We start from the raw sequence: 23,142 nt of genomic DNA on the forward strand, positions 1-23,142 counted from the left end.
TAATGGCTTCCAGCTTCATCCATGTTCCTGCAAAGGACACGATCTTGTTCCTTTGCATGGCTGCATAGTATTTCATGGCATACATGTACCAGTTTTTCTTTATCCAGTCTATCGCTGAGGCAACTGGGTTGATTCCATGCCTTTGCTATGTGAATAGTGCTGCAATGAACACACATGTGCATCTATCTTTATAACGGAATGGTTCATATTCCTTTGGGTATGTACCCAGTAATGGGATTGCTGGGTCAAATAATATTTCCAGTTCTAAATCTTTGAGAAATTTCCACACTGTTTTCCACAGTCGTTGAACTAATTTACATTCCCACCAACAGTGTAAAAGCGTTCCTCTTTCTCCACAACTTTGCCAGCAACTGTTTCTTGAATTTTTAATAATCACCATTCTAGGTAGGGTGTGGTGGCTCACGCCTATAATCCCAGCACTTTGGGAAGCTGAGGCGGGAGTTCGAGACTAGCCTGACCAACATGGAGAAACCCTGTCTCTACTAAAAAATACAAAATTAGCCGGGCATGGTGGTGCATGCCTGTAATCCCAGCTACCTGGGAGGCTGAGGCAGGAGAATTGCTTGAACCCAGGAGGTGGAGGTTGCAGTGAGCTGAGATCACGCCATTGCACTCCAGCCTAGGCAACAAGAGTGAAACCTCATCTTAAAAAAAAAGAAAAAAAAAATCACCATTCTGACTGGCATGAGATGGTATGTCATTGTGATTTTGATTTGCATTTCTCTGTCGAGGTTTCTTTCATATGTTTGTTGGCCACATGGATGTCTTATTTTAAGAAGTGTCTGTTCATGAACTTTGCCCACTTTTTAATGTTTTTTTTCTTGTAAATTTGCTTAAGTTCCTTGTAGATTATGGATATTAGACCTTTGTCAGATAGATTGCAAAAGTGTTCTCCCATTCTGTAGGTTGTCTGTTCGCTCTGATGACAGTTTCTTTTGCTGTGCAGAAGCTCTTTAATTAGATCCCATTTGTCAATTTTTGCTTTCGTTGCAATTTCTTTTGGTGATTTCATCATACAATCTTTGCCCATGTCTATGTCCTGAATGGTACTGCCTAGATTTTCTTCTAGGGTTTTTATAGTTTTGAGTTTTACATTTAAGCCTTCACTCTATCTTAATTTTTGTATAAGGTGTCAGGAAGGGGCCCAGTTTCAATTTTCTACATATGGCTAGCCAGTTCTCCCAGCACCACTTACTACACAGAGAATCCTTTCCCCTTTGCTTGTTTTTGTCAGGTTTGTCGAAGATCAGATAGTTGCAGATGTGCAGACTTCTCAGTTCTCTACTCTGATCCATTGGTCTATGTGCCTGTTTTTTTTAATGAGTATTCATGGTTTGGTTACTGTAGCCTTGTAGTATAGTTTGTCCTCTACAATCCTGTGCTTAATATACCCTGGTAGCTTGTTTTTAGCTTTGTTTTTGCAATGTATCCATACTGATACACATCCTGCTAGGTAGTTACTTTAGTTGCTGCGTAGTATTCCACTGTCTGCAAAAGAAACTATCACCAGAGCCAACAGACAAACTACAGAACGGGAGGAAATATTTGCAAACTATGCATCCAATACAGGTGTAATATCCAGAAATCCATAAGGAACTTAAATAAATTCATTACCAACAACAAAACCATGCCATTAAAAAGTGGCCAAAGGATGTGAAAAGACACTTTTCAAAAGAGGAGGTACACCTGGCCAACAGGCATATGAAAAAATGCTGAGCATCAGTAAATATTAGAGAAATGCAAATAAATCAAAATCACCGTGAGATACCATTTCACACCAGTCAGAAAGGCTCTTACAGGCCGGGCGCGGTGGCTCAAGCCTGTAATCCCAGCACTTTGGGAGGCCGAGGCGGGTGGATCACGAGGTCAGGAGATCGAGACCCTCCTGGCTAACACGGTGAAACCCCGTCTCTACTAAAAATACAAAAAACTAGCCGGGCGCGGTGGCGGGCGCCTGTAGTCCCAGCTACTCGGAGGCTGAGGCGGGAGAATGGCGGGAACCCGGGAGGCGGAGCTTGCAGTGAGTCGAGATCGTGCCACTACACTCCAGCCTTCCAGCCTGGGCGACAGAGCGAGACTCCGTCTCAAAAAAAAAAAAAAAAAAAGAAAGGCTCTTACTAAAAAGTCAAAAAATAACAAGATGCTTGTGAGGCTGCAGAGAAAAGGGAACACTTGCATACTGCTGGTGGGAATGTAGATGAGCTCAGCCACTGTGGAAAGCAGGTTGGCGACTTCTGAAAGAACTTAAAACTACCACTGGCCCCAGGAATTACATTATTGGGTATATACAAAAGGAATACAAAACATTCTACCATAAAGACATGCATTCATATGTTTATCACGGCACTATTCACGGTGGGAAAGACATGGACTTGACCTAAAGGTCCACCAAAGGTAGACTGAAAAAAGGAATTGTGGTATATATACACCATGGAACACTATGTAATCAGCCACGTAAAAGAAAGAGATCACGTCCTTTGAAGAAACTTGGATGGAGCTGTAAGGCCATTATTCTTAGCAAACTAACACAGAAACAGAAAACCAAATACCACAGTCTCACTTACAAGTGGGAGCTAAACATCAAGTACACACGGACGCAATCAAGGCAACAACAGTCACCGGGGCCTACTTGAGGGTGGAAAGTGGGAGGAGGGTGAGGATCAAAAAGTTGCCTAGTGGGTACCATGCTTATTACCTGGGTGATGAAATTATCTGCACACCAAACCCCCATGCCTTGCAATTGATCGATGTCATGAACTTGCACATGTACCCTTGAACCTAAAATAAAAGTTAAACAAATAAAAGAAAAAAGAAAACACTGTAATAAATATTCTTGTCTTTTCTTTAGTCCATTAATTAACATTACTAAATAGCTGTATATTTATCAGGTAACCTAAGCTTGATGCCTAATAGATTTCTTTCTAGATTGGGGTGAAGGCTGTCTTCATATGAGAAAATATTTTCCAGTTACATTTCAACTGCAAAACCTAACTGTAAGCTCTAAGGGGACAGGGACCTTGTCTGCTTTATTTACCACTGCATTCCCCATGTCTACACAGCATCAGACATACGGGAGGCACTTAATGAATATTTGATGAATGAATGAATGAATGAATGAATGAACACTGGAAGGCAGCACTGCAGGGTCATTCATTGGGAAGTTGTGATAAAGAATAAGGAAGGGAGGGGATACCTGGAGACAGAGCAAGATGGCCAAATAGAATCCTCCAGCGAATCTATTCCTCCCTGAAGTAACACCAAATGGAACAACTACCCACACAAAAAAGCATCTTCCTTAGAACCAAAAATCGGGTGAGTGTTCACAGCGCCTGGTTTCAACATCATATCAAGGAAAGAGGCACTGGAGAAAAGGGGGAAAGACAGTCTCGAATCTCCTACACCACCTCTCCCTCATCCCCTGGCAGCAGCCACATAGTGCAGAGACAGAACCTGGGCACCCAGGGCAGGGAGAGCTCAGTGATTATGGGACTTTACCTTGAAACTCAGTGCTGCCCTGTCACAGTGGAGAGCAACACAAGGCAGAATTCAGCCAGCACCCACAGAGGCAGCATTTAGACCAGCCCTAGCCAGAGGGGAACCCTCCCTCCCGGTAATCAAAACCCGAGTTCCGGTAACCCCACCATCACCACTGCAGGCTAGAGTGCTTTGGGGTCCTAGAGAAATGTGAAAGCCCGTCTAGGCCATAAGGACTGCCACTGCTGGGTGAGGGCTGGTGCTGCACTGGGCTCAGAGCCAGTGAACTTGGGATGCAGGTGACCCAGTGAAACACCAGGCGTAGCCAAGGGAGTGTTAGCATCACAACTCCTCCTGGAGCTGAAGGCAGCCCAGCTCACAGCTCCAGGAGAGGGAAGAGTAAAAAGCACTTTGCCTTGCAACTTGGATACCAGCTCAGCCACAGTAAAACAAAGCACCAAGTAGATTCCTGAAGTGGCCATTCCAGGGCCTAGCTCTCAGATGACATTTCAAGACATACCTTGGACCAGCAGGGAGCCCACTTCCCTCAAGGGAGGAAGGACCCAGTCCTGGCAGGGTTCATTACCTGCTGATGAAAGAGCCCTTGCTTGGGTCTTGAATAAACATCCGTGGTAGCCATGAGTCCTAGCCACCAGCCTCTAGCAAGATTCAGTATCGCACTGGCTTCACGTCCGACCCAGGACGGTCCCAGTGGTGGGAGCCACAGGGGTGCTTGCATCATCCCTCCCCCAACTCCAGGCAGCTCACCATGAAGAGAGAGACAAGAGAAGTCAACACAAACCACCAATACCAGGAATCAACGCACACACTCTTTACAGAGCCTGTAGACCTTAATAAGAACTAAGAAGATCTGAGGAAATAGGTAGGTCTAAAAATACAACAGAGAACACAATGCACCACATTTTAAAAAGCAACGTACCCAAACTAACCCAAACATAACATGAAATAGAAAAACTCCTATATCTACTAAACAAATTGAATAAACTCTTGAAAAAACCCAACAAACAAAAATGTTTCACAAGTAAAACTCCCAGCTCATTTATGGACTACTCCATACATTTAAGGAGGAAAAACACCAAAATTTTCCAGACTGCTGGCAAATAAAGTATTTTTAAAGTTTTGTGTGGAGCCAGTATTAGCTTGAGGACACAATTGGACCAGGACACATTATGGAACAAAAAAGAAGAAAATTATGTCACCTCTTTCATTTTTTAATTTTTTATTATTATACTTTAAGTTCTAGGGTACATGTGCACAACGTGCACGTTTGTTACATATGTATACATGTGCCATGTTGGTGTGCTGCACCCATTAACTTGTCATTTACATTAGGTATATCTCCTAATGCAATCCCTCCCCGCTTCCCCCACCCCACGACAGGCCCTGGTGTGTGATGTTCCCATTCCTGTGTCCATGTGTTCTCATTGTTCAATTCCCACCTATGAGTGAGAATACGCGATATTTGGTTTTCTGTCCTTGTGATAGTTTGCTCAGAATGATGGTTTCAAGCTTCATCCATGTCCCTACAAAGGATATAAACTCATCCTTTTTTATGGCTGCATAGTATTCCACGGTGTTTATGTGCCACATTTTCTTAATCCAGTCTATCATTGATGGACATTTGGGTTGGTTCCGAGTCTTTGTGAGTAGCGCCGCAATAAACATACGTGTGTCACCTCTTTCATAACAGTATCTCCTCTTTCATAAACAGAGCTACAAATATTTTAAGCAAAATATTATATGAATGAAGCCACCTATGAAAACACAGATTAATACCAAGTGGAATATACCCCAAAATGCAAGGGTCCTTAACATTCAAAATAAGTCATGTAACTCAACCATTAGCAGAAAAATACAGGCAAAAATAATAAGATCATTTAGGTTAAGTTTTAAAAAAAAATTTAATAACATTTAAAACTGAACCATAAAAACAACTTTGAGTAAAATATAAAAGAAGGCAACTTCCTTAATTTGATGGTTTGTCTAATATGAGCCTATAACAAACAACATAATTAATAGAGAATTACGGGAAGCTTTTCCCCCAGTGCAGGACCAGACGAGATGCCTGCTATCACTCTCTATTCAGCACTGTACTGGAGAAACAATACAGCAAGAACAAACAAATAAAAGGCATTAGGATTAATTTTTAACCCCCCCAAAATTGTCAATATGTGTGTGTGACACTATTACATGCTTAGACAACCCATAACCCCAAAACTGTTACAGTAATATACTGGATACATGATTGTTATCAACCAGATTACTGTATACTAGTACGAAATCAACAGAAAGTAACTAAATAATGATCGAACTAGAGAACAAGTATCTATGACAAAAATGAGGCAATAAAGGATTAATTTACAGATTTAAGATAAATCCTTCAAATCAATATAGAAACCAAAAAAGGATCCTACAGAAACTTGCACAACATGAGCAAGGCATATGAAGTAAGGCACAGAAGCCAATCAACATTTGCTAAACTCTACCTCACATGAAACCCGCCACAGCAAGTTCCAGATGAGAAGATCCCTGCAGAAACACTGCAGGGCAGGATCCCAGGAGGCAGGACCACTGCGGAGGTGATGGAGCCCCTGCAGTGGGAAGGGTGTCAGGCCCAAGAGGGCCGGGTGGCTCCAGACCTCCTGCTCCAGCTTCCCGTCACTCCCCGCACCAGGCACAGCCCCATGTGAGCGCCCCAATGCAGGGAGGATTCTGACTGCCTGTGTCTTCTCCGCCACTGTGCGTCCCCCCCGGTGGCAGCTCCTCGCCCACCATATCATTCCAGCCTTCCCTTTTATGAGTCACGTCTCTCCCCCCAGTCACAATGCCAGAATCCACCCAGGAGGGTAGAGATGGGAAATCAAACTGTGGCACCGTGAGTGGAGACCCTGGAGGCAGACATGGGTGCAGGCACTGAGAGTGGAAACACGCGAGGCCTGGCTGACAGGTGACAAGCACAGAGGATGGGGACATTCAAGGGCAGACACGGGCTGCAGGCACAGGAGAGAAGACCTGGACTAGAGTCATAAGGGATCCAGATACAAAGGGAGCTCACTGGCTATAGATGCATGGCAGAGAGGCACAGCAGGGACAGACATGGGTACAGGTGCAGGACAGAGGAGTAGGTGAAGGCCGGTGTGGGCAGGAAGCACAGAGATAAAAACACCCAAAGGTAGATGTGGCTGTAGGCTGAAGGATGGAGTCACAAGAATCCTGCTGTGGGCTGCACAGACAAGGGCTGGAGACACAGGAAGACAGGGCTGGGAAGCAGGCACACTCAATGACAGTCCTCTGCTGCAGTAACAACAGACGGAGACACCCAACGAAAGAGACTGGCTGCAGGTACAAACACTGGGGATAGGAGTTTGGGGCATAGTCTCCTGGGAGAAATGATTCAGAAAAAGGACAGAAACGGGCTGAAGGCACAGGGGAAGGAGACACGAGTGCAGACATGACTGAAAAGCATGGATGAAAACACTGACTGTGGACATGGATTAGAGGGACAGAGAATGCAGCAAACACAGCTGGCATGGGCAGAAGGTCAGGGGACAGACAGACAAACATCGGAACGGGCTGCAAGCACAGGGATTGAGGCACTGGAGGACTGCTACTGCCTGAAGGCTAAGGAGATGGCAACACTCGAGGCAAGCAATGTGCTGCAAGCACACAGGATGGAGACTCACACGGCTGGCACAGGCTGCAGGCGCAAGAAATGGAGACTTTTGACAGCTGGCATAAACTGCAGGCAGAGGACAGACCAGGACAGAGGACAGACACACAAGGGCAGACGTGGGCTTCAGTCATTAAGGGATGGTGATACTGGAGAGAAAATACAGGCTTCAGGCACAAGGATGGAGACGCACAAAGCCTGATATGACTGCAGACATACAGGGTGGAGACACTGAGAGGCCAACGCGCCTGCAGACACTAAGGGAAGATGTGGGCTGCCAGATAAATCCCCGCTTAGAGAGAAATGGGACACACATTAAGGGAACGTGTTAGAATAGAAAAAAGATAGAAAATCAATCACATAAACCTCTCAAGAATTAAAAAAGATTAGAATGAAAGAATACAGAATGAAAGTAATAATAAAGAGCAGACATCAATGAAATAGGAAAAAAAATGCAATGGAAACAAATCAAGGATAAAAGTTGGTTTATATAGCCAGGCACGGTGGCGGGTGCCTGTAGTCCCAGTTACTCGGGAGGCTGAGGCAGGAGAATGGCATGAACCCAGGAGGCGGAGCTTGCAGTGAGCCGAGATTGCACCACTACACTCCAGCCTGGGTGACAGAGGAAGGCTCCATCTCAAAAAACAAAAAAAAGTTGGTTAATAAATATTAATATACTAAATAAACCCCTAGCAAAACTGATTAAGGCAAAGAGAAAAGACACAAAAGACCAATATCAGGAATGAAAACAGAGGCCTGCTCTACAGAGCAGTGTATCAAGATACTATGAAATTTTGAGTAATACTTAGGACTACAAGCTTGACAACAGAGATGAAATTACACCACACTGCAGCACATATACACCATGGAATACTGTGCAGCCATAAAAAAAGATGAGTTCATGTCCTTTGTAGGGACATGGATGAAGCTGGAAACCATCATTCTCCACAAACTATTGCAAGGACAGAAAACCAAACACCGCATGTTCTCTCATAGGTGGGAATTGAACAATGAGATCACTTGGACACAGGAAGGGGAACATCACATACCCGGGCCTGTCATGGGGTGGGGGGAGGGGGGAGGGATAGCATTAGGAGATATACCTAATGTAAATGACGAGTTAATGGGTGCAGCACACCAACATGGCACATGTATACATATGTAACAAACCTGCACGTTGTGCACATGTACCCTAGAACTTAAAGTAGAATAATAATAAAAAATAATAAAAAAGAAATTACATCACATTGAAAAATAAGCTTACAAAACTGGACACAGAAATAACATAAAACAAGAAAACCACCAAATACACTAAAGGATTTGAATTGTTAAAAAGAAAAAAAAAAAAACAGCTAACAAATTACATTCCATAAGTCAAATTCCATGCCCAGACTAAAGAAATATTCCAAATATTTAAGGAAGTAAACACCTAAATTTCTCAGACCCTTCCAAAGACAAGAAATACAGGGACTATTTTTCAATTTTGTTTTGTGAAACCAGCATCACGTTGACACCACAATCTGAACAGGACATTAGACAAAAAGAAAATTACAGACCCACTCTTTCATCAACAGAAACACAAATATTCGTTTTTAGAGATGCAGTCTCGCTCTGTCTCCCAGGCTGGAGTGCAGTGGCACAATCTCAGCGCACTGCAACCTCTGCCTCCCAGGTTCACGCAAGTCTCCTACTTCACCCTCCCGAGTACGTGGGATTACAGACGCCCGCCACCACATCCAGCTGATTTTTGTATTGTAAGTAGAAACAGGGTTTTGCTATGTTGGTCAGGCTGGTCTCGAGCTTCTGACCTCAGTCGACCGCCCGCCTTGGCCTTCCAAAGTGCTGGGATTACAGGCGTGAGCCACCGCGTCCGGCCAGAGATACAAATATTCTAAGAAAAATCGTATCATATGAATTAAACCACATGTGAAAACGTAACACATGGATACCAAGTGGGATATACTAAAAAAATGCAGGATTGGTTAACATTAAAAATAGATCATGTAAAATATCCTATTTGCAGAAAAATAGGAGAAAAACATTCTTACAATATTTGTAAAAAAAGCATTTATTCAAATTCAACAGTTAGTCATAACTCTTAGCAAATGTAGAGGAAGGCAGCTTCCTTAATATGATTAAGCTTGTCTAAAATGAAATTACAGTACAGGACCACCGAAGCTTTTCCCCTGCAATCAGAACCAAGCAAGACTTCCTGGACACATCCCCTCTATTTCACACAGTGCTGGAGGTGTAATCGGGACAATACAACAAAAATAAAGGTACAAGAACCAACATTTAAGCAATACAGCTGTTATTGTATGTGGCTGACACTATTATGTACATAAAAAATAAACCACAATCCAAAAATGATGGCTATGAATATGTCAATTAAGCCAGGCTGCAGGATGCAAGATGAGTACATAAAATCAATTAGGTTCCTATGTACCAGCAAGAAAGAAATGCAAAATTAAGGAACGATGACCAGACTAGGAAACAACTATCTACACTAGAAATGAGCCCATGAAGAATTAATTTATAAAATACCTTTTAAAATTATTCAAATCAATGTAAAAACACAAATGACCCAACAGAAAAACCAGCATTGAAAATGAAGAAAAAGATGCAAAGGCCAATATTCACGAAATCTGGCTTCGCTAGCTTATTTCCAGTGCCAGATGACAAAAGGCCCGCAGAGACCCAGAAGGCAGGACCCCAGGGTGGTGACAGTGCCAGCAGCAGGAGGGCTGGACTCTGCCTTGGTCCAAGAGGGGCCACAGCTCCCGGCGGCCGTGGGGCGAAGCCTGGGCAGCCTGGTGCTCCGGGCCCCTGCACACGCTTCCCTCCCTCTACCCCGTTCCTCTCTCTCTGCCTCGTCGGGCCCCATGGGATGCGCTCACATCCAGACTCTCCAGGCTCGAGAGGTTGGGAGAATGGACAGGGGCTTGGGACGGTCCTCCAGGAACACATGAAGGAAGCTCCTCCCGCACCTGGGACACCTTTCTCTGGGGCTGGTCTCAAGGCAGGCTCGCACCGCACACGCTCCCGGTCGTCGCTTCCGGTCCATGACGATCACTGCGCAAGGAAACTTTTGGACAACTCTTATTGGATGATAATCTCCATCTTTGATTGCATAATCTTAACCAATCAGAGTTGGAGACTATTATCCAATCCGTGTTGTAGTACAGAGTCTGCTCTCATCCTATCAGAACGAGGCTTCCAGGATACCGTATTTGAATAAGCTATTATAAAAGGGAGGCAAATGTCCCTGCCTGCATTGCGGGTGCGGCTCACGTGCATCTTGTCTGCGTTGGGGTCAGCCAAGGAGCGTGTGTAGAGCGCCTGCTTTGTAGACCAGCCGTAGAGAAGGATGTCCCAGGTGCAGGCCAGGTTTCATTCTTGTGTTCCTGGAGGATTTTTCCCGTGGCAAGCGCTTCTCCATCTTCCAACATCTCAGGCCTGGTGAGTCCGAATGTGACCGCTTCCTGTGGGGGCCCAGGGCGCACCTGGGTCAGGAAGTGGGACCCGCACTGGACAGAGACCACGAGCATCTTATCCTGACCTGGCTCACCGAGCACTGTGTGCCCTGTGTCGTAGACAAGGACTCTTACTGTGTCTGTGGTTGGCTGTGGAGGCTGCCCTGGGGCTCCCAGGCCCTGCCTCTGACCCTCAGCCTTGGGAGCTCAGGGTCCCCTCGCACCTCGGGGTCTGTGCTCAACCACGTGATGCCCCCTGCAGCCTGCTTTCAGAGGTTATTCCCCGCCCCAACACACACTCTGCAATATCTTAAATGATGTATATGTGTATATATAGATACACACATACATATATATGTATACATATATATATTTTTTTCTATTTTTATTTTTTTTTGAGACAGAATCTTGCTCTTGTTACCCAGGCTGGAGTGCAATGGCACTATCTCGGCTCACTGCAACCTCTGCCTCCCAGGTTCAAGTGATTCTCCTGCCACAGCCTCCCGAGTAGCTGGGGTTACAGGCGCCCACCATCGCGCCTGGCTAATTTTTTTTGTATTTTTAGTAGAGACAGGGTTTCTCCATGTTGGCCAGGCTGGTCTCAAACTCCTGACCTCATGATCACCCACTTCGGCCTCCCAAAGTGCTGGAATTGCAAGCATGAGCCACTGCGCCTGGCCAAATGATACTCTGGTGGGCAGTCTGACTTATGGTGACAATTTAACTGAATTGTAATGCATTATTAGACATAGTGTTCTCTTCCATCCTTCTCTCTGTCACACAGGTAATACACACACTCACAAACACGTATATAGTTTTGTTTTGCTGGTAGAAATATAATTAACAATTGCCTACATAGCTGTAAAAAGGAATACATTAAAATAACTTCATTTCACCGTATCAACAGACACATTTTCGTGTGCATACAGAGCTCTTCCACTTTCAAAAGGGAGCCTTATTAAAATTTATTACATCACATATTGAAACCAAAATATCTAGAGTGTGACTCACAAAGTAAGCCAAAAGATTATGTCTTCAATAGCAGATAAACAAAACCCATATTTTATCCAGTTGACCCTGTGGTTACCTAGATTTTACAACATATAATGTCTTATACTGAAAACATGAAGCTCATATGATATGGCAATTAATACATATTTGTCCACAAATAAAACAATATATAATGCTTGGTTGCTTGCTTGGCTCTTGTGTTATGGCTCTGGTAGGTTTCTGTGCTTTTAATTTTGGTATGGTAGTTTTAAGTTACATTTGAAATACAAGTCTTTTTTTTTTTTTTGAAACAGAGTTTTGCTCTTGTTGCCCAGGCTGGAGTGCAATGGCACAATCTCGGCTCACCGCAACCTCCACCTCCCAAGTTCAAGCGATTCTCCTGCCTCAGCCTCCCGAGTGCCTGGGATTACAGGCATGCACCACCACGCCCAGCTAATTTTGTATTTTTAGTAGAGATGGGGTTTCTCCATGTTGGTCAGGCTGGTCTCAAACTCCTGACCTCAAGTGATCCACCCGCCTCCACCTCCCAAAGTGCTGGGATTACAGGCGTGAGCCACCACACCCAGCCGAAATACAAGTCTTAAAGGGAAATGCTATACATATTGGATTCCTACAACAATGTTCACAGACTTTTGTAATTAATGGGTTGAATCCTCTTTAATAGAGTGTACCATTTTACCCATATTATTTGAATTTTGTAACTACGTAGGTGTTAATCCCTTTTGTACTAATTGTCTTTCTTTTAGGAAAAACTAAGAGTTCCAAATAAAACATATATCTTAATGTTATTTCAAGCAATATAGTAAATTAGGACTTTAAAAATGAAGACACATATTGCCTTATGGTATTTTCAACTAAGCAGCAAACTTTAACTGATACAAGCATTGGAGTTACTAGGTCTTATTCATTTCGTAATAAATACAAATTTTTAAAGACTCTCATTATTTGTAGCCATTCTAAACGAATTTAAAAGTTTAATGCATTTTACTGTCTTTAAAATTTTATAATAGGCTTTTGTAAATAATTTAAAACTATAGGAAAGCCCAAAAGTTATGAAATCTTAGCTTCTGAGATTAATATACTGCATTTCCTTTAGTTTTTTCCCCCTTATGTATCATTTTAATTATCATCTATGTGTGTAATTGAATGGCAATATAAAAAATCTGTAACGAAGCATTTTCAGCAGAATAGTATAAAGTCTCTTAAACTTAATTGCTCTTTAATATTGCCGATATGTGTTAGAAAAATATCTACTTCCTTTCACCCAGTTTGTAAATGTTAAACCACCAGCATTTCAAAGATGAAGGCAGCCAACATGATGCCCCTGACTGTGAACTTGTGAAGAGATGGGGACTATCAGCTCCCCTAACCAGTCTCAGCTGGCTTTACCATATCACTGCAGTGAGACCTTTGAGTTACTTTCAGGTGTTTGCTCTGAAAAGTACATTTTACAGTGAACATGTTTATGCAAGCATTATACTCTCTGGGAATTTTTGGTAGTGAAGATGCAAAACAACATAATTCTTCTTGAAAATCTATTTGCTTTCCACAGGGTTGTGCCAAAAATATGTCATGAATCATCTCCTTCTTTTTCTTTTGGTCTGGAAATACTACACTGCTTGGTAAAATTTGTAAACGTCTGTTTACTGGAGGAATTATTTTATTATTCCTGCTTTACTCTGTACATTGATGAATTATTCCTCAACTACTATGTGTATCAAATTTCATGTTCCTTTCTTCTTAGTCATCGTTCAGTTTCCTGTATCAATTGATTATTAATTTTTTTTTTTTTTGAGACGGAGTCTTGCTCTGTTGTCCAGGCTGGAGTGCAGTGGCGCGATCTCGGCTCACTGCAATCCGCCTCCCGTGTTTACGCCATTCTCCTGCCTCAGCCTCCCGAGTAGCTGGGACTACAGGCGCCCACCACCATGCCCAGTTAAGTTTTTCTTTTTGTATTTTTAGTAGAGACAGAGTTTAACCGTGTTAGCCAGGGTGGTCTCGATCTCCTGACCTCGTGATCCGCCCCCCTCCGCCTCCCAAAGTTCTGGGATTACAGACGCGAGCCACCGCGCCCCGCCCTTAACAACATTTTTATTCAGATAATATATTCAAGACTCTAAGTGTCCATATCTTAAAGGCAAATATGTTGATGGATTTCTCCAAATTAAGCCTGCCTGGTTAGCAGGCAGAACATTATCTGTACCACAAAAGTCTCCCTAGTACTCCTCTCCAGGAGGAGAGGAACCTGCCGTTCCTTTCCTGAAGATAACCATATCCCAAATTCTAACAGCATTGACTTGTTTTGCCAGTTTTTAAATATAGCAGTATGTACTATTTGGTGACTGGATGCTTTGATTTAGCAGTATGTTTGTATGGTATGTTTGTAAAGTATGGACGTACAGGAAAAATCATACGATACATAGGGTTTGTTATTATCTGTGGTTTCAGGCATCCTCTGGGGGTCTTGGGATGTATCCTCCATGGATATGGGGAAACTACTGTGTATAAAAAGTCGGTAAAATGGCAAATAAGAAAAGCAGACATCATTTTACATATGGTGAAGAAGGCTAGTCACGGGCTCAATCCACCCTTCATTGCTCAGGTCCTTCACTCACAGGATTTGAGTCTACAGGTGATGCCAATGTTTTTATTATTTTAGGTCTTCCTTCACTGTGTAGCCAAATGTTGGCACTTTCTATGCCTCCTTTTATGTCTGTCCACTTCTAAAGCCAATCACCAGTTCCAGGTTTCTGCAAGTCTGGCCATCCTTTTTCTCCAACGCGTGTGGTCTGTTTCCTCTTGGCCACGTACTGCCTCTTCCGTCTGGAATACTTCACCCCCCTCCATTTCATTTATTCAACTTCATTGTATTTATTGTATTCCTAATCTGAATGCACGTCTGTTGCTTTTGCTGAAATTATGGAGAGGAGACAAATTAGTAAAACTGTTTTATTCAAACTGTATTTGGTGGAAGAGATACAATAAGAAATGTACCAAAAAAGCGATAAAAAGAGACAAAGAGAAAAAGTAAAATAAGTTGTACAATTTATTAGAAGGCGATAAGTGCTTTGGAGGGGCCAGCATAACTTCAGTGGAGAAAGAAAAGTGGAAAAGCAGCAGGAGAAATAGTTGGAAAGGTACTGAGGACTGAATCATAATGGACTTTGCAGGCCAATTTAAGGATTACAGTTTTCAGCTGAAGTATGATTAAGAGCTATTGGAAGGTTGTGAGCAGAGGAGTAATATGATTTGACGTGTATCTTTAAAGGAACATTCTGGCTGCTGGACTGAGTGCAAGTGTTAATGGGCGGCAAAAGCAAACACAGTAGGGTCATTTGGAGGTAACTACTATAATCCAGTCAAAGATTGTGCTAGCTCCAACCAGGTAAGTATCAGGGATGGGAGATAAGTTTAGATTCAAATTAATAGTCAAAATTATAATTAAAACCAAATTAATAGTGCAGGTGTACATGCACAGTTGAAATATAGAAAGCAAAGTAGAATTGAACCTGATTCAATTAGTGTATTTATTTGAAATAACTTACCTTCACTTATGATGACCATATTAAATGTCTCCAGTACAAGAATACAGGGAAAAAGCTAGGCCAATAACTACATCAGATGAGAACACGCCAATTTAATTGGCAATTCCGGTTAACTATGCAACGTGAAGATGGTCATTATGTGCTTTCACCGAATTGTCAGCTTGTTTGAACAAGGTAACACGTCTCTTTGTCAAGTCTATTTATTGCTGCTTAGAGGCATTGAGGTTTCTGGGATAAGTTATGGAGTCTAAGTGAGAGTGAAGTTTATTGCAAAAGCAATTGCAAAGTGGAAAAAAAGTTTCTAAAAGTTAAGGTGAAAGGAAAATGGTGTCATTGTGGATCAATGAGGTGGCAGCTCATAGCCCTTCTTTCTCACATCCATCTGCATTCTGGTCACCACAGTTCCTTTCATGTTTATTAAATTGTGTGTGTGTGTATTTTCATCTTGACAACAGATAACACACTCGTACTACAAAGATGAGTCTAGAGGTAATATTCAACAAAAAATGAAGGCATAATTTTAAGAAAAGGAAGGCAAATATTAGTGCAACCCAATCATGTCTGGCAAAAATAAACGCTTGATATAAAGTGACCTTTAAGGGCATATGTTAGGGTTCTCTGGGGAACTGAGTGATGCAGATGATATATAGATTGCATATAGGTATAGATGCACACAATCATGCGAGCCAGTCCCTTAAAAGTCCAAGACGGCAGGGTAGGCCGGCAGGCTGAAGACCCTGGAAAGAGTTGCTGTTTGCATCCAAAGCAGTCTGCTGGCCCGATCCCTTCCTGCTTGGAAGAAGTCAGTCTTCATTCTGTCAAAACTTTCAGCTGATTGGATGAGGCATGCCCACAGAATGAAGGCCATCTGCTTTACACAGAGTCTTCCAATTTAAATGTTAATTTCATCCAAAAAACACATTCACAGAAAAATCTAGAATAATGTTTGACCAAGTATCTGGGCGCTGGACCCACCCAAGTTAATACATTAAAATTAACTCCCACAGGCATAAGGCTTGTGAAATCTTCATGTGCAGCTAGGAAAGAAAATCCTGTGCTTTATATACGGCATGTTCTTTGTGGCAAAGGGAAAGAGGAACCATTATTCGTGAGTGGGAAAGTCATGCATTTCATCTACTAATCTGCTCTAACTACATTAACATTATTTCTTTTTATTAAATGTCTTGGGGAAAAAAAGATCTTTTGTATTTATATTCAAGCTCCAAATACAATATCATTATCCAGAAAATACTAAATGTATGTAAAGCTTATATAAAATTTAAAGAATAATTGTGAAACTAAAGTAATCCAGAGGCACATACAAAGGTATTTTCGAAGCCTAAGAAACAAGAATCAGAAAATAGAATGCATGAAGAATTAAAAGAAAAATGAGAAAAGGCGCTGAGAAGAATTTTAAAAATAGGACATTTATAGCAATGAGTTATCTTAATGATGCATGACAGAAATTATCAACTAATTATAAAGATGTCACAGATAGTAAAATATAAATGAAAAAGAAGCAATTACATGTATACCAGTAAATAACAGAGGAAGCTTGCCAGATAGGAATGCCAAATGTATAGGCAATGAAACAAAAACGTGGTCTTGTAGAAATGAATATAATCTAGAAATTAAAAAGGTAAAAAGTAAAATGCTAAATATTATAGAAGAAGGTGAAACATTTGAGAAAGATAACAAATAAGCATTTACCTAATTAAAAGACAAATGAATAGTATATCATGTTTTGGTCAAGTTTTCATAATTTATTTTGAATGAAATATTATGAGCTTCTCCTAGAAGGGACCAGAGTTACGTTTTGACCGTTTGCATAGTGTGGATGACATCAGGAATGTAGCAGAGTATTGGGGAAAAAAACATGTTTACTTGAGTTGAAAAAATGAACCACAGATATTTCAGGGAAGTGGCATGGAAAGTGAATGAATGCTCTGCATAAAGCCAGAGCCATTTCAATGAAGAAACAAAACTATCTTGCTGCCAACTGGGTTAGATATAGAAATCACAAGTAGAGAAGCTTAACATGGCAATATTAAAGCCTACTTTGAACATTGTGGAGTGATTGGCACATAGTGAGTTACTGAAACAATTTTATGTATAGCCATTCACAAAGGAGTCAAAGCAAAATGTATCATTTATATATCTTCAGTGGCCTTCACTATAAAACATTGAAATAAAAACAGTAACAATAAATTATCTTTGATGAGATATTTATATGAAATATTTATAACAGGATAATAGTAGAAAAATGGAATTTATATTCTTGTAAAACTCAAACACTGAAGAAGATAATCTGGTGAATAAAATAAATAATAACCATGGCTAATAGTAGCCATGGTTACTATATTTTCAAAAAGAAAATAACAAATGTTGTCTAGACGGTGGAGAAATTGAAACCCCTGTACACTGTTGGAAGAGATTTAAGGTGGTGCACATGCTATGCAAAACAGTATGTCAGTTCCTCAACACTTAAAAGCAGAATTACTGTATAATCCAGCGATTCCACTTCTGGATACATACTGAGTAAACCTGAAAATAGGGTCTAAAAGAGATAGTTCTACACTCATGTTCAAAGCAGCATTGTTCACAATAGCCAGACAGTAGAAGCAGCCTAAGTGTCCATCAATGAATGACTGCATAAGCAAAATGTGATGCACGTTTTGGCACACAGTAAAATATTATTCATCCCAAAATGGAAGGAATTCTCATGTATGCTACAGCATGGATGAACCCTGACTACATTATGCTAAGTGAAATAAGCCATTTACAAATGGCAAACACTGTATAATTTTATTTATATGTAATATCTTGAGTGTGCAAACTCCTAGAAACAGGAAGTGGAATGATACTAGAGGGTTCCTAGGGGGTGGGGCAGGGGGAATTGGGAGTTGTTTAATGGGTACACAGTTTCATTTTTGCAAGAAATGAAAAGTTGTGGAGATCGGATTTATAACAACATGAATATACTAAAATACTGAACTGTATACTTAAAAATGGCTAAGAGGGTAAAAATGGTATGTTCATTTGTGGTAAAATTAAATCAATTTAACAATAAAATAGAAACAAATGAATCAATACATCTGTCTACATATTAATTCATTGTGGAGCTCCTGAAATATAAATTATTTGTTATTCTTGTGAGACCCAAAACCAGGTAAAATGGGTCATATACACATATAATTATAAGTGTTGTATATACATATCACTGTAAGTTTTGTATATACAGATAATTGTAAGTTTTGCACTAACGTCACAACAGTCAATGGGTGAGTCAGGCTTAGAGTCTGTGTGTGATTCTAGATCTTCTATGCCACATATCAGTGCTTTTGTCGTGGACTTTTTCTTTCGTGGTTTCGTCACTGTTGTTGGTTCTGTGTTTAGATTTTTTTTTTTGAAAAAGTGAAAATAACTCTTTTTATTAAGGTAATGTTTATTCATGGTTAATATATTTGATAATGTCAAAGAACTGGAAAACTTCTCTTTTTAAAACTCAGAAAAATATCCATTTCCATGTACAAGTATTTCCTATTCACTCCGTGACAGCAACTTAGTGAAACTTTAATCAGAGGATGATAGTTTTGCCTAGCACACATCTTCTGAAAACTATTTAAACTAAGCATAAATGTTTTGATTGGCAACACTTTGTAATTTGGATCACATCTCTGATATAGCAGAAATTTTTAATACCTTCCCCAAACTCATTGCCTATTTACTTGAAAATTTGCTTTTTTTCTGTGTAAGCCTTTGTACTCTTCCTATGGTGACGTAAATCATAACTCCATGCTGGATCACAGAGTGTGGGGTTGCTCAGTCCTATAAATGCCATCGTAATCAATCCCTGTGCTTAGAGATGGGAACATGAACTCATCCGGACCAGGAGGTGCATGAAGATTATGGGAAAGAAGATTCTGCTAATGTTTTGGTTTTTCTTCCTTGGGTCTTTGAAATGATTTATTGTTCACTTTTGCACACAGCATTTTGAGGACAGGACAGGTGCAGCCTGGGGCCTGCTCCCTGCTGCAGCATTTCCAGGCCCCCAGAGTGGCCCGAAGGGAGGACATGGGCACTTCTTTCCATTGTTGATGTTTTGAGAGAGCTTCAGGAACTGATGTTTTTTCCTTTTCATTGTGTGTAGACTAGAAAGCAAATACCTAATGCCTTTTGGGAAGCACTTTGATAACTTTGCAAGGGAAATGATCTGAAAACAAGAAAATGTGTGACTTAATAGAAACAAACCAGGTATTAATGATTTGATTAACACACTGAAATACGCTAGTCCTGATACCTATACTTTGACTTTTGTTAGTAAGTCATATCCCTGTATTGGTTGGCAAATTTAAGCTGGATTTTCTTTTACTTACGACTTAAATTAGTGCAATTATTATATTGATAAATCACACACCTATGTGATGTGTGTAGAACATCTTCAAAATTAAGGAAGCCCATTCTTATGACGGGACAAGGTCAAAGTGACCCAACCTATGACCAAAAGAAATTGATCTTCCTTAACTCCTGTGTGCAGAGTCCATCAAAAATGTGTTAGCAAAGTATTCTTCAATATCTAATGCAAAATACCTTAGTACAAATACATTTCTATACAGATGTTATTCAAGCTTTACTTATATATCTATAAAGATTACTTTTCAAACCATAAAGTTATATAATTATTGACACTGAATAAAATATTTTAAATTCTTAACAGTTCTGAATATCTATTATTTTTATATGTCAACTCTAAACAATAATAGCATTAGCATAAAAGTATCAAAATTTAAGGATGAGTTTATTATTAAAATATTAAGTGAAAGTCCTATATTTTATGAGAACTGGTATTTTCTCTTTCACATATAATGTGGTTACATAATTTATTCTTCTCATAGCTCAAAAAGCAAACTCAGAATCACATTTTCAGGGACCCAAGTCACTTTTATTTGTGTGATTCAAAGGCCCAGGAATATAGTTACCAGATTCAATTTCCAGATATAAATAAAGATACATATAAAGATAAAAAGACACACAAGACTTGAGACTATAAGGAAAAATCAAGAGAAATAATTCACGACAGAAATATTCTCAAAAAGGGTTCACATTTTAGATCTTGAGGCTTACATGATTAAGCAAATATGATTTTGTTCTAAGAAATAAAAGCCACGTGGACACAGGGAGGGGAACATCACACACCGGGCTTGTCAGGGTGATAGAGGGCAAGGAGAGGGAGAGCTTTAGGACAAATGCCTCATGCACACAGGGCTTAAAACCTAGATGACGAGTTGACAGGTGCAGCAAACCACTATGGCACATGTATACCTATGTAACAAACCTGCACGTTCAGCACAGGCATCCCAGGACTTAAATTTAAAAAAAGAAAAAAGAAATAAAAGCCAAGACAGTAAAATTTGATCAGGAAACTGTTTACTTAAAAAATAGAAGAAAATAACATAAAAACTTGAAAATGAATAGAGTATGATTTTTACAAATGAAAACTTTAAAACTGAAATTGCTCCTTTGTCAATTATTGAATGGGAGTGATTTCAGATCTTATTTAAATGAAGGAAAAAATTAACAGACCCCAAGAAAGGTCATAAGAAAATATACAGAAAGCAGCCTAAAAATGAAAACACAGAAGAGAAGGTAGAAACTTTGGGAACACACTGAGATAGCCTAACATGCATTTAATTGGTGTCACTGGGGAGTTGAGAAAGTGACACAAAAGTAACAATTGAAGAAAAATAGTTCAGAAATGCTTGATTTTTCAGAATCAATAAAATATCAACCCAAAGATTTGATAAAACCAATGCATCTCAAGCAGGATAAATAAAATACCCACTTTGAAAAATCATAGTCTTACTAGAGAAAACCAGGATGCTCTGCAGCAGCAGCCTGGCCTAGGAAACCAAAGCTGTGGTCCTTCCTTTGCAAGTTGGGGAGGGAGAGTCCTGGTGTCCTCCCGGGGCCTCCGGGGAGGGTGCAGCCCTGATGACCACTGAGTCACCTTCATGGTCATTCTCTTTTCTTGAATGGTAACAGCATTCAAGAAAATGTTTGCAGCCTGACAGCTTTACCGTCCTGTCCTGTAGAATCCAGTAAGTTTGACAGTCTGCCTTTTTGCCATCCCACTTTTCAATTCTTCTTTAGTTCAAACTAGCTCTATCTCTGTCAATATAATCCATCTCCATTCTTGGCTTTCCTGAGATGGTTGATTAATCCACGAGTCACACCCATCATCTCCCCATCAAATGGCTGTTCTGCCTTACCTTTTGTTTTCTGTTCAGAACATGTTTTCTTTTTTTCTTTTCCATTCTTTTCTTTTCATTGCCTTCCTCTCTCTTTCTTTTCTTTCCTTTTCTTTTTTTTTCTTTTCTTTCTTTTTTGAGATGGAGTTTCACTCTTGTTGTCCAGGCTGGAGTGCAATGGCTCAGTCTCTGCTCACTGCAACCTCCGCCTCCCAGGTTCAAGTGATTATCCTGCCACAGCCTCCCGAGTAGCTGGGATTACAGCCATGCGCCACCACGCCCGGCTAATTTTGTATTTTTAGTAGAGAGACGGGGTTTCTTCATGTTGGTCAGGCTGGTCTTAAACTCCCAACCTCAGGTGATCCACCCGCCTCGGCTTCCCAAAGTGCTGGGATGACAGGCATGAGCCACTGCGCCCGGCCGAACATGTGTCTTATGTTTTGCAATATAGACAGGCTGAGGATTTTCCAGATACTCAAGCTGTGATTCTGCTTTTTTGAGACAGAGTCTTGCTCCCTCACTCAGGCTGGAGTGTAGTGGTGCCATCTCGGCTCACTGCAGCCTCCTCCTCCCAGGTTCAAGTGATTCTCCTGCCTCAGCCTCCCGAGTAGCTGGGACTACAGGTGCATGACACCACGCCTAGCTATTTTTTGTATTTTTACAAAACTAGTAGAGATGGGGTTTCACTAAGCTGGTTTCGAACTTCTGACCTCAAGTGATCTGCCCTCCTTGGCCTCCCAAAGTGCTGGCATTACAGGAGTGAAGCACCACACCTGGCCTGTGATTCCTTTTTGTTTAAGTATTATTTTAATTTATCTCTTTTCTCTTGCATTTTACTATAAGTGGTAAAGAGAAACCATGCCACTAATTCATCGCTTTGCTTAGAAATCTCCTCAGCAAGATATATAATTACATCACTTGCAAGTTCTACCTTTCACAAAACATTAGAACATGACACATCCAAGTTCTTTGCCACTTTATAACAAGGGTGACTTTTCCTCCCGTTTCTAATAAGCTGCATCTCATTTCCACATGAGACCTCACCAAAATGGTCTTCAGCTTTCATAATTTTACCAGCATTCTATTCATGATGATATAGGCATTTTCAAAGCCAATAGATATATGCTTTTAAAAAATAGCTCACCTCTTTTCTTTCTGAAGCAGCACCGTAACTGAATTGGAGGGGGATACAACCCAGTCCATAACAGTTGGTCACTATGGTTCCATGATTCCCAGACTCCTTAACAAAAACCCTTTTTTAAAGAAGTCTTTCTCTCTCAATCAACAATAACTAATCCAGTGCCCGCTGTGTATGAGACATTACATTAGGTCTTAGGAATGCAAAGAGACAACATACCTATCCACAACAACTCCAAGTATAGTGAAATCACAGTCTACCCTGAAATAATGCAAATGAACGCTGTGGTATTCTATGTTCCTAATTATGAGTGAACTTCAAATATTTAAAAGGCAATAAAGCTGTCAAAGTGAGTAACTTCAAACTAGAGGACATAACCAATCATCTATTGGTGAGCCAGCAAATATTGCATTGCATTTGTTTAGTGCTCAATAAAGTTTTTCTAATACATTATATATTAGAGCAATTTTAGATTCATAGCAAAATTGGGCAGAAAGTACAGAGTCCCCATAGACCTTCTGCCCCAACATGGACACAACAC

At 40.8% G+C, this 23,142-nt stretch overlaps 1 long non-coding RNA gene across 1 annotated transcript; it reads right to left on the bottom strand.

Moving 5' to 3' along the window:
- Positions 1-14,011: 14,011 nt before the first annotated feature.
- Positions 14,012-22,882, bottom strand: LOC115894873. The gene is made up of 3 exons (XR_004055093.1): positions 22,608-22,882; positions 18,944-19,428; positions 14,012-14,575 (listed from the first exon to the last, which is right to left on the bottom strand). It is a non-coding gene; the product is annotated as an uncharacterized LOC115894873 (long non-coding RNA).
- Positions 22,883-23,142: the final 260 nt, after the last annotated feature.

The sequence above is a fragment of the Rhinopithecus roxellana genome, chromosome 19 (genome assembly GCF_007565055.1).
Source record: "Rhinopithecus roxellana isolate Shanxi Qingling chromosome 19, ASM756505v1, whole genome shotgun sequence".
In the NCBI taxonomy this organism is placed as follows: Eukaryota; Metazoa; Chordata; class Mammalia; order Primates; family Cercopithecidae; genus Rhinopithecus; species Rhinopithecus roxellana.